This window comes from Oryctolagus cuniculus, chromosome 1 (genome assembly GCF_051225735.1).
Source record: "Oryctolagus cuniculus isolate XC-2025 breed Fujian yellow rabbit chromosome 1, ASM5122573v1, whole genome shotgun sequence".
Taxonomy (NCBI): Eukaryota; Metazoa; Chordata; class Mammalia; order Lagomorpha; family Leporidae; genus Oryctolagus; species Oryctolagus cuniculus.
Genome location: NC_142867.1, coordinates 163,749,071 through 163,758,683, shown reverse-complemented (window position 1 = coordinate 163,758,683; position 9,613 = coordinate 163,749,071). Strand labels below are relative to the sequence as shown.

Below are 9,613 nucleotides of genomic sequence, written 5' to 3'. Positions count from 1 at the left end.
GACTCCATCTTTCCTTGTCAAGGAAACCTTGAAAAAGAGGAAGCAACAATTGCTCGATTCAGTAAATGACTTTCCTTGTTACCTAGAGGTCCAGAGGGCTGAGAAACTGGGGGTCACAAAGTTCCTACAAATCAGTATGGCCACTTCCTGGCTCTGTTGTCACCAGTCTTGGTTATGTCTAGAAACAACAACAGCAATAACAACCAGAACACATGCAATTGTTTTGATTCCACTGTCTGCCTACCTTCAAAGAAAACCGTCATTTACCAATTAGTTCCTAACATTCTTTTTCAATTAGCCTATAAAATCACTACAGCAGCAGAGACCCTGACAAGGGTAATTTGTGGGACTCCTCCACATGACCCAACTCACTGAAGGGACACTGGAGCTCCCAGTTTGAAAGTCTGGGAGACCTCACTGCTGGGATGACAGATGGACTGCACACTGACTCAGAGGGAGCTGCGTATGCACCAGTGTTTCAGGACATTTTCTAGGTTTTGTGTTTTGGAAAAGGTAAAGTTAATCAAGAGAAACAGCTGTTTCTATTTTTCAAAGGGTCCTGAAGTTCCTTAAAAATAGCACTGGGACCACTCTGAAGCTTATGGAGTAATGCAGATCCTTTTAGTCATTGTAACTAAAACCTCAAGTGTCAGACATGTGCTTCTCTGCTACTTGTAAAATTAAGTAACTTTTTATAAACTTTAATTTCTTTTAGACAGGCATTGAGGCAGAGACAGAGAATCACCCATCTGCTGGTTCACCCCCCAATGCCTGTAACAGCTCAGGCTGGAAAAATGCAAAGCCAGGAGCCAGGAACTCCATCTGAATCTTTCACAATTCTCTCCAAGCACAATCAGAGTTTCTAGGAGCCTGCCTTTTCCTAAGCAGGCTGGACTGAGACAAATGGAACTGTGGAGGAAGTGAGTTTTCAGGCCTTGTTGGCATTGAAATATGTGGCTTGCTCTCCAAGTGATTCCTTTAACCAGGTAGACTCCAAGCAGACCCTGGATCTGTTATTAAACATGACACAGAAAAGATGTCCTCGGCTGGTGCCGTGGCTCAACAGGCTAATCCTCCGCCTAGTGGTGCCGGCACACCGGGTTCTAGTCCCGGTTGGGGCACCAGAGTCTGTCCCGGTTGCCCCTCTTCCAGGCCAGCTCTCTGCTGTGGCCCGGGAAGGCAGTGGAGGATGGCCCAAGTGCTTGGGCCCTGCACCCCATGGGAGACCAGGAGAAGCACCTGGCTCCTGCCTTCAGATCAGCGCGGTGCGCCAGCCGCAGCACGCCGGCCATGGCGGCCATTGGAGGGTGAACCAATGGCAAAAGGAAGACCTTTCTCTCTGTCTCTCTCTCTCACTGTCCACTCTGCCTGTTCAAAAAAATAAATAAATAAAAATAAAAAAAATAAAAAGAAATGATGTTCTCTAAAGGTAGCTCTTTTTTTGGCTTAAAAATTTCCCTAGCAGGAGGAAGTGAAAATGGTCCTGTGGCCCAGACTGCAAACCCCACACATCAGAGCTATAGCTGCAAGGTTATTAGACAGAACCCACGATCAACACAGTACTGCCTCTTTCTAGACTGTCCAGAGTCCACCCTCCAGGAGAGGTCTTGTCCACAGATCAAAGTTTCCACATACTGCTCTATTCTTCACCTCATCTGTCACTACCTAACCTACCAGATTCCTTTAAAATGCACTGGTGTCTGTTTTTGTTTCTTTTCTCCCCTCCAAATAGAATGTAGGCTCTACAGGTCGGGAATTTTGCTTTCTTGCAACTAATTCAGTATCTACTACAATAATCCATGAGATAAGCTAGATGGTCCACTGATGCAAAAAATTGATTAAAATGTGAAGGAGCATCCCTCCAAACATTATCTGGATCTTTCACAGGCATCTCATGCCATTATAATTTTTTATTATTTATTTTTTATTTTTTTATTTTTGACAGGCAGAGTGGACAGTGAGAAAGAGAGACAGAGAGAAAGGTCTTCCTTTGCTGTTGGTTCACCCTCCAATGGCCGCCACGGCCAGCACGCTGTGGCCGGCGCATCGCGCTGATCTGAAGCCAGGAGCCAGGTGCTTATCCTGGTCTCCCATGCAGGTGCAGGGCCAAAGCACCTGGGCCATCCTCCACTGCACTCCCAGGCCACAGCAGAGAGCTGGCCTGGAAGAGGGGCAACCGGGACAGAATCCGGCACCCCGACCTGGACTAGAACCCGGTGTGCGGGCGCTGCAAGGCAGAGGATTAGCCTAGTGAGCTGCGGCGCCGGCTGCCATAACTTTTTGTCAGGACTAATTGTGTCCCTTTATCCAAGACAGATGGCTAGAACAGGTCCGTGTCCATTAACTTTGCTGACTTAATTTTCCTGTTCGCTCCCCTCCTTATCACCTCTGCCGTCAGCTCCTGTGAGACCAATAGCTCATTGTTTCATTCTTGCTTGGGTGAAGGCAGGGTTTGCCATAAGGCTCAAGGCAAACTTTGTTCTGGCTCCATTTAATCTGTTCTTCTCACACAAAGGGAAGTTTCTAAAAATCTACATTAATCTTATCATGTTTTGTTTTGTTTACCCTGTATGCTTGGGAAAAAAATTTTAAAAAATACCCAATCATACTGTACACATCTGCATTCTGCATTTGTCAAACCCTGCAGGTGCATCATCCAGACGTGATTTAACACTCAGCCACACCTGATCATCTGTCTAATGTTTCACAGACAGCAATTGGCTGGTATCATCACTAAATGTCTAATGAATACATAATGACTAGTGAATAAAAACTGTCTAACAAGCTACATTAGAAGTTGAGGAGAATGCATGTTCTCTCCTAACCTATCTTAAGACTTCACCTGCATGTGTTCCTTGCAATTCAATGCCGTGAAAATGGAGCAGAACTTTGAACTCCTATGTGACCTAGAAATGAGTGTAAATACTCTTGTATTTGGTATCTTGATGCTTTAGACTACAGCAAGACTAGTTATTAGATACTTGTAAGCAGCATGATGAACCTAAGGGAAATTAAATTTTCAATAATTACAGAGTAGGAATGGCTCACGATCTCTTAGTTCCTCTAGATGCCAGGAACTGATGCCACACCCATCCTATCTGGATACAAGGAGCAGGATGTCACACACATTTCACTGAGAGCAACAGGAAAGGAATACAATTTAAAAAAATACACAAAACTACATGTAAACGTTTTTTTAAACCATTAAAACCATAAAGCATGGTCTCAATACAGGACAGAGAGAACCTAGCCATCAGTGGTGCCACGGTGCTGGGAGAGAAGCGCAGAGGGAAGAGGCGAGCAGGAGCGGAGGGGGGCCCCTGGTCATTCCCCCTCTGGGACTCACTTCCGCCTGGCTTCTCCTTCAGTCAGCCTGTGCAACCATAACAGAAAGCTACTTGCTCATGCTATTCTCACTGTAAACTGGCACGGCCTGGCCTGACGCATCACCACTGCCCATGCGGACTCTTAATCCACGGTGAGTCACAAAGCAAAGAAAGAGGAGCAGAGGCAGAACAAGAGCACAGTTTTAATGATAACAGGGCTGAGAAAGTCCAAGGAACAGGGAGTGCTGGTGGGCAGCAGGGCGAGTCCTCCAGGCTCTAACAGTGAAGACGCTGTGCAGAGTTGGGTCCTCAGGTGACCACATGAAGTCAGGGAGGGTGCGGCCGGTGATCTACGCGGAGATCCCGTACAGTCCACACAGGGGGCCTTCATATCCAGCGGGTTCTCACAAGATCAATCTGCCACACGTCCTTCGGCATACACAGATATGCATAGCACACACACACCCACTCCGACGTATACACACAGACATTGAGATTCGGCCTCACGCTTCTGTAGGAAGAGAGCAGGGTAAGTTTTATAGGGACTGAAAGGAGGAAGGAAGGCTTTGGTGGCTGCTACTATGATGCCAAGGGTGAGAGAGCAGAGGACTCCAGTGGCTGCTTCCTGTGCCCACAGCACCAGCACAGCTGCTCCCATACCCAGGTGCATCATCAACAATGCTGGCTCCTCCACAGTCAAAAAGGGCACACCACCTGAGCTGCAGGGACCCTGATGTTCTTGCTGAAGGGGGAGCTAGTATTTTTCTGTGGGTTTTTCTTGTCTTTCTTTTCTTTTTTAATTTGAGAGGCCCTGCCCCTGAGGCTAGCTGGAATCAAAGGTCCCTGACCAAAAGCAGGAGAAGGAATGGCGGCAGGTGTCCCTGTGCCTAAGTTGAAACTTTGGAATCAGAGATGGGGCCTGGAGGGGACACACAAAACCCAATGCTCCTGACAGTCAGAGGGGGTGCTGGTCCCACAGACACTCTACGGGCTCCAGAGCAGGCTGGCAAACAATGAGGTACAGTGCCTAGTGCCAACTAAGCACTACACAATGACTTGGCAATGATTATAAAGCTAGCAGTCAACTGGGAAGCCAGTCTGGCTTCCTTCAGGGTAACATGACGGCTGTGTCAAACATACATACCTGACAGCCTAAGCCTGGGACTTGGTGGGAGAGGAAGTTAGGCCAATGGCTTGTGTTGGAGCATTGGCCTCCACAAAACCAAAGTGCTCTCACAATGGTGCGCATCAGGTACCCAACTTGTGGGAAGAGTGGGAGCTCCTGGATTCAAGGGGTAATTGGGACTGCAGTTGGTCCCTAGATTGACTGTGCCAGCAAACTGGCAAAGACTGCGTTGAGCAACACTGACACTGCGTGGTGTGTGCCCAGCACCAGGAAGCACCATGGACAATGGGAGGCAGCTCCCCACAGAGGCAGCCAGAGAACGGCAGATGACCACCTTGGAAGGAGGGTGGTGTCCGTAGCTTCAGTGTGGTCCACGGCAGCTTGAGCAGCACGGTAGCAGAGGAACTGCCTGTTGGGGTGGAGGTGACTGCAGGAGACATTACGGGATGGCCTATAAGTGAAGACACATGAATGAGAGAGTCTTTTTGTTCCTGCCCATCGGGGGCCCTAAAGGTGGACAGGACGACAGTTTCTGAGCTAAAGAGGTGGCTAAAAATTGGGGTGGGAACCCTTAGGGTAAATGGGCTGGTGGGGCCTCGTGCCTTTACAGATGTCACCAATCCACACTGCCATGACCATAGGGAGAAGAGACAGTGCACCTACTGGAATTTTGAAGAGAGCTGAAGACAATAGCACTAGAAGGAGGGGGGAGGTGGTGCCCATGTCACTGCTCTGAGGGTCTAGACTGGGCTGAAGGGTCAAGTGTGCAGGTGCACTTGCTGTGATGGCAGAAATGCCTGGTGTAGAAGTGTTGGGCTCTGTGCTGACAGCGTGGGTCCACAGCAATGTTCATACAGCTCTGTCCATGTCGCAGGGGTAGGCAAGAAAGACGAGGAGGGTAACACACATACACGGTGTCAGGGATTCTCCTCTGTAGGAAGAGGGCTTCAGAGAGGAGGGGGTGAGTCTTGGGATTTGGGGGAGATCAGAAAGGGAGGTGATGGAACCAGGGATGAAGATGGAACCTACCCAGTGGCCTGGACCTAAGCGGAGGAAGAGGGTTGGCAGTGACAATCAAGGTTGAGGAACTGTGTGTGCTTACCTTACCAAGGCAGAAGGACAGAAAGGCTTCAGAGCAGGGCAGGCACTGCCAGCGAGCCAGTGGTGGGAGCAGCAGCTGGGACCTGCCAAGTGTAAGTGGGCAAGCACAGGGAGTCTACAATCTCTGTCACTGAGTGATGAGACACAAAGAGCCAGTAGAGAGGCAGTGCAGCCTACCCTGGTGTCTGTCCACCCCCCAGGACCTCCACGTTAGCCTGGGGGTTCTCAGGCTGCTCAGTGCCTCCTCCCTCAGTAGGAATGCAAGGCAATTTAGGAGGTGGGTGCAACTCACTTGGGTGTCACAGGAGCCTGCTTCGGATAGGAGACAGCAGTGGTAGCAGTCCCAGCAAGGTGAGGCCTGCAGTGGCAAGGCTTCAGGTTCCCCACCCGATCTCTCTCTGTCTCTCTCTCCGCCTCTACCTTTTGTAACTTCGCTTTTCAAATAATTAAATAAATCATAAAAAAGATAAAATAATTTAAGACGTAAATGAGAAAAACAGAAGATAAATTTCATGGAAGTATGTCATTACAAAAATTAAAGAAAAATGAAAAATATATGAATAAAATATAAATGAAATACATGCGATGGGTTTTCCGTAAATAAACAAACTTTAAACTATAAAACTAATAAAATAAAAACATTTGAAATACAAATTTGAAACAAATTAAATGAAATTTAAAGTTAAAGATAAAATATGATTAAAATTAAAAACAACAATACTTTTAACAAACTAAAAATTAAAATTAAATAAAAACTAAATCTGAAATTAAATATTAAGAATAAAATAAAAACTAAAAGTTATGAATTACAATTGAAATTAATAAAATTAAATTAAATACATGAGATGCCTTTTCTTCAAAGGAACATAATTTTAAAAAATCAATAAAATAAAAATTTAAAAATAAAATTTGAAACAAATGAAATGAAATCTTAAAATTAAAAAAGTTAAAATATGATTAAAATTAAAAATAACTTAAAATTTTAACAAAATAAAAACTAAGAATTAAATTAAATTTAAAATAAAATAAAAACTAAAAGTTATGAATTACAATTGAAATTAATAAAATTAAATTAAATACATGAGATGCCTTTTCTTCAAAGGAACATAATTTTAAAAAGTAAATCAATAAAATAAAAAATTTAAAAATAAAATTTGAAACAAATGAAATGAAATCTTAAAATTAAAAAAGTTAAAATATGATTAAAATTAAAAACCATAACTTAAAAATTTTAACAAAATAAAAACTAAGAATTAAATTAAATTTAAAATAAAATAAAAACTAAAAATGTAAAACTAAAATAAAAACTAAAAGTAATTAATTACAAAGGAAACTCATAAAATTCAATAAAAATGAAAAATATAAAATAAAACTAAGACCTTCAAAGAAAACTGAGAAACTGAATATTAACAGATAAATTTCTTGAAAGACTGTCCAAAGTGAGTCCATTGTGAACTGTAAAATGGGGTAGTTCTGCCCAAGGTAGACAGCATCGTGAAGAACATTTCAAGCACAGCGGTGTAGGGTTCTGTTCCGGGAATCCAGACGGAGACTGTTCCAAGTGTCCTAAAGGAGAGAGGTATCGGACGAGAGAGATCTGAAGTTGAAATGAGGAGACAATTCCACCCGAAGTGGCCTCCAATAGACTCAGCAACCAATCACTGTAGGGACGGCGACCTCGACTCAGCAACCAATCACTGTAGGGACGACGACCTCGACTCAGCAACCAATCACTGTAGGGACGACGACCTCGACTCAGCAACCAATCACTGTAGGGACGGCGACCTCGACTCAGCAACCAATCACTGTAGGGACGGCGACCTCCACAACGTGCAGCGATGCGGCCCCTACAACATGCAGCAGTGCACCCCAAAACCTGCTGCACAGCGACCACCAGCTTGCAGCAATGCAACACGACAATCTGCTCATTGCGACCACGACAGTGTGCAGCAATGCATGACTCTATGCTGTGAGGCCATGATCTGCATCAATGCACCAACCACAATATGCAGCGACGCGACCACCGCAATGGGCAGCATTGCGGCCAGCACAATTTGCGATGATTCAAATACTTTAGTCTGCGGCGATGTGATCTCCTCCAACTGAGGGACATGAACATCACACACTGGAGCCATCGACCTCTCTGGTCTGAGGAACGTGACCATCGTCTGTACTGACTGGGACACTCTTGGTCTGGAATGAGTGCGCCCTCCGGGTCGGAGGGATTGCGATCTCTTTGGTCTGTGACCACCTCTGTCCATGGTGAAGGTGACCTCAATGTCTGCAGCCACAGTAACCTCCATGGTCACGGGCGCCCATGACCTCTGTGGTCCAGAGAGTCTACAAGCTCCACGACTCTGCCATGTGTGTGCCCGGTCACATGACGAGAGCTTCCCAAATAATCATTCGGCCCTTTGATTCCTTTTTCTCTTTCTTTCCAGGCTTGAATGATGCATTAACCTTGCCAGGTTGTTACGAAGGCTTCGCCTGTGCAGGAGAAGACGTACATCTGCCATCTCTTGGGAGAGTGGATCCCCCAGATCCGCACGCTGGTGCTCAGGGCGCTGGCTTCTGGAAGAGGGCGAGCTCTTGATCCAGGCTCTTCACAGCCACTGGTGCACCTGTGCCCAGGGCAGTGCTGGGCCTGCTCGCTTTTTTTTTTTTTTTTTTTTTTAATTTAAGAAAACAGACACAAGAAGTTTATTCGCTGGAAGGACAGCTACCCTGCCTGAGAGGAATGGCTGCGTGGCCCCAGGTGCCCTCTCAGCCCAGCCAAGGCTCCCAGAACTGCCCCGCTCCCTCGTGAGCCCCTGCAGCCAGAGGCCTGGGCTCTGCTTACACAATGTATTGGGCGATGGCCAGCACCTTGGAGTACTCGCCCTCCCTCTGGCGTAGGCTGGTGGGAATGGGTGTTTTAATTGGGGTCCCCATGGGGTTCCCATTATCCTCAATGAGTACCACATTGTTGGAGTCGAACTTGGGGCTCATCTGGGGGCCAGGCATGCGATGCCTCACGATGAGCACCTTCGTCTTCTGTCCCTTGATGGCTCCATGTCCCATGGAGCGGCAGAGATGTAGGTGTCCTGCCTCACGCCCGGGACTGCTCCCGAAGGCAGAGTGGCCTCCTGGGCCTACAGGGCCCTGGCTGGATTGTCCCCTGGTGAGGGGGATTGAGGCAGGCCTCGAAATTCTCCCCTGCCTCCACGTGGGAGGGGGCGATCGACCCAATGTGGGCTCTGCATATTCCTCGGGGAGGCCACACCCAGAGGAGCCCTGTGCTTCCTGACTCTGGGTGCAAGCACAGTCAGGGCTTCAGGCTTCCCTCTTGAGGCCCAGAGGGGCCTGTTAGGGCAGGGAGCCATGGAGGGAGGTCATCCTCTGCTTCCAGGGGCCTGCCTGCTTTGTCTCCTGGGCAAGGAGAGCTCATCTTCTCCTTTTTACCGCCTTCTCCCTTCTCTTCCAGGTGTTCTTTGGCCTGCCCCACGATGTCACAGGGGCAGGGAAGAGGAGGCCCCTTGGTGGAGGTTGCGTCTGCTCCCAGGACAGGGCAGGTCCAGGCCTCCTCACTCTGGGTGGTAACGTGGTGGCTGCACAGCTGGTTCATTCCTGGGGGCCTTCCCGAGATGGTGGCTGGGGAAGGCATGGAGGCAACGAGGTCGGGAGAGCACCAGGGAGGTCTTCTGGCCCCCACAGCACCTGGCCTAGTTGTTGCTGTCCTGTCTCTCTTTCTTTTACAGTCTCCCCGGAGCCAGCATGGGGGGAGGGGAGACTCTGTGAGGATCGTGGCCCTTCAAAACCCCGAAGGGTTGCTGTCCCGGGGATGCCTGCTGTGGAGGGAAACTGCTCCTGGGCCTCCAGGGAGCCGAGCTGTTCGTCATTGAGGCGAAAGATGCTGATGATGTCCACCTCAGCATCTTTCGCCTCCTGGTCTTCCTCATCGTCCCCATCTTCGGTAGTATCACTATCACTGGGCCCCAGGCTAGAGAAGAGACTCCAGACCTGGGAGGTGCTGGAGCTGTTTTCCACCTCGTCAGGCAGGTTGTTCACCCAATGGCTCTTG

General features: G+C 47.8%; 1 long non-coding RNA gene across 1 annotated transcript; it reads right to left on the bottom strand.

The window, feature by feature from the left end:
- Positions 1-3,517: 3,517 nt before the first annotated feature.
- LOC103348158 (uncharacterized) lies at positions 3,518-6,028 on the bottom strand. Its single transcript, XR_016213508.1, has 3 exons — positions 5,846-6,028; positions 5,555-5,636; positions 3,518-4,903 (listed from the first exon to the last, which is right to left on the bottom strand). It is a non-coding gene; the product is annotated as an uncharacterized LOC103348158 (long non-coding RNA).
- Positions 6,029-9,613: the final 3,585 nt, after the last annotated feature.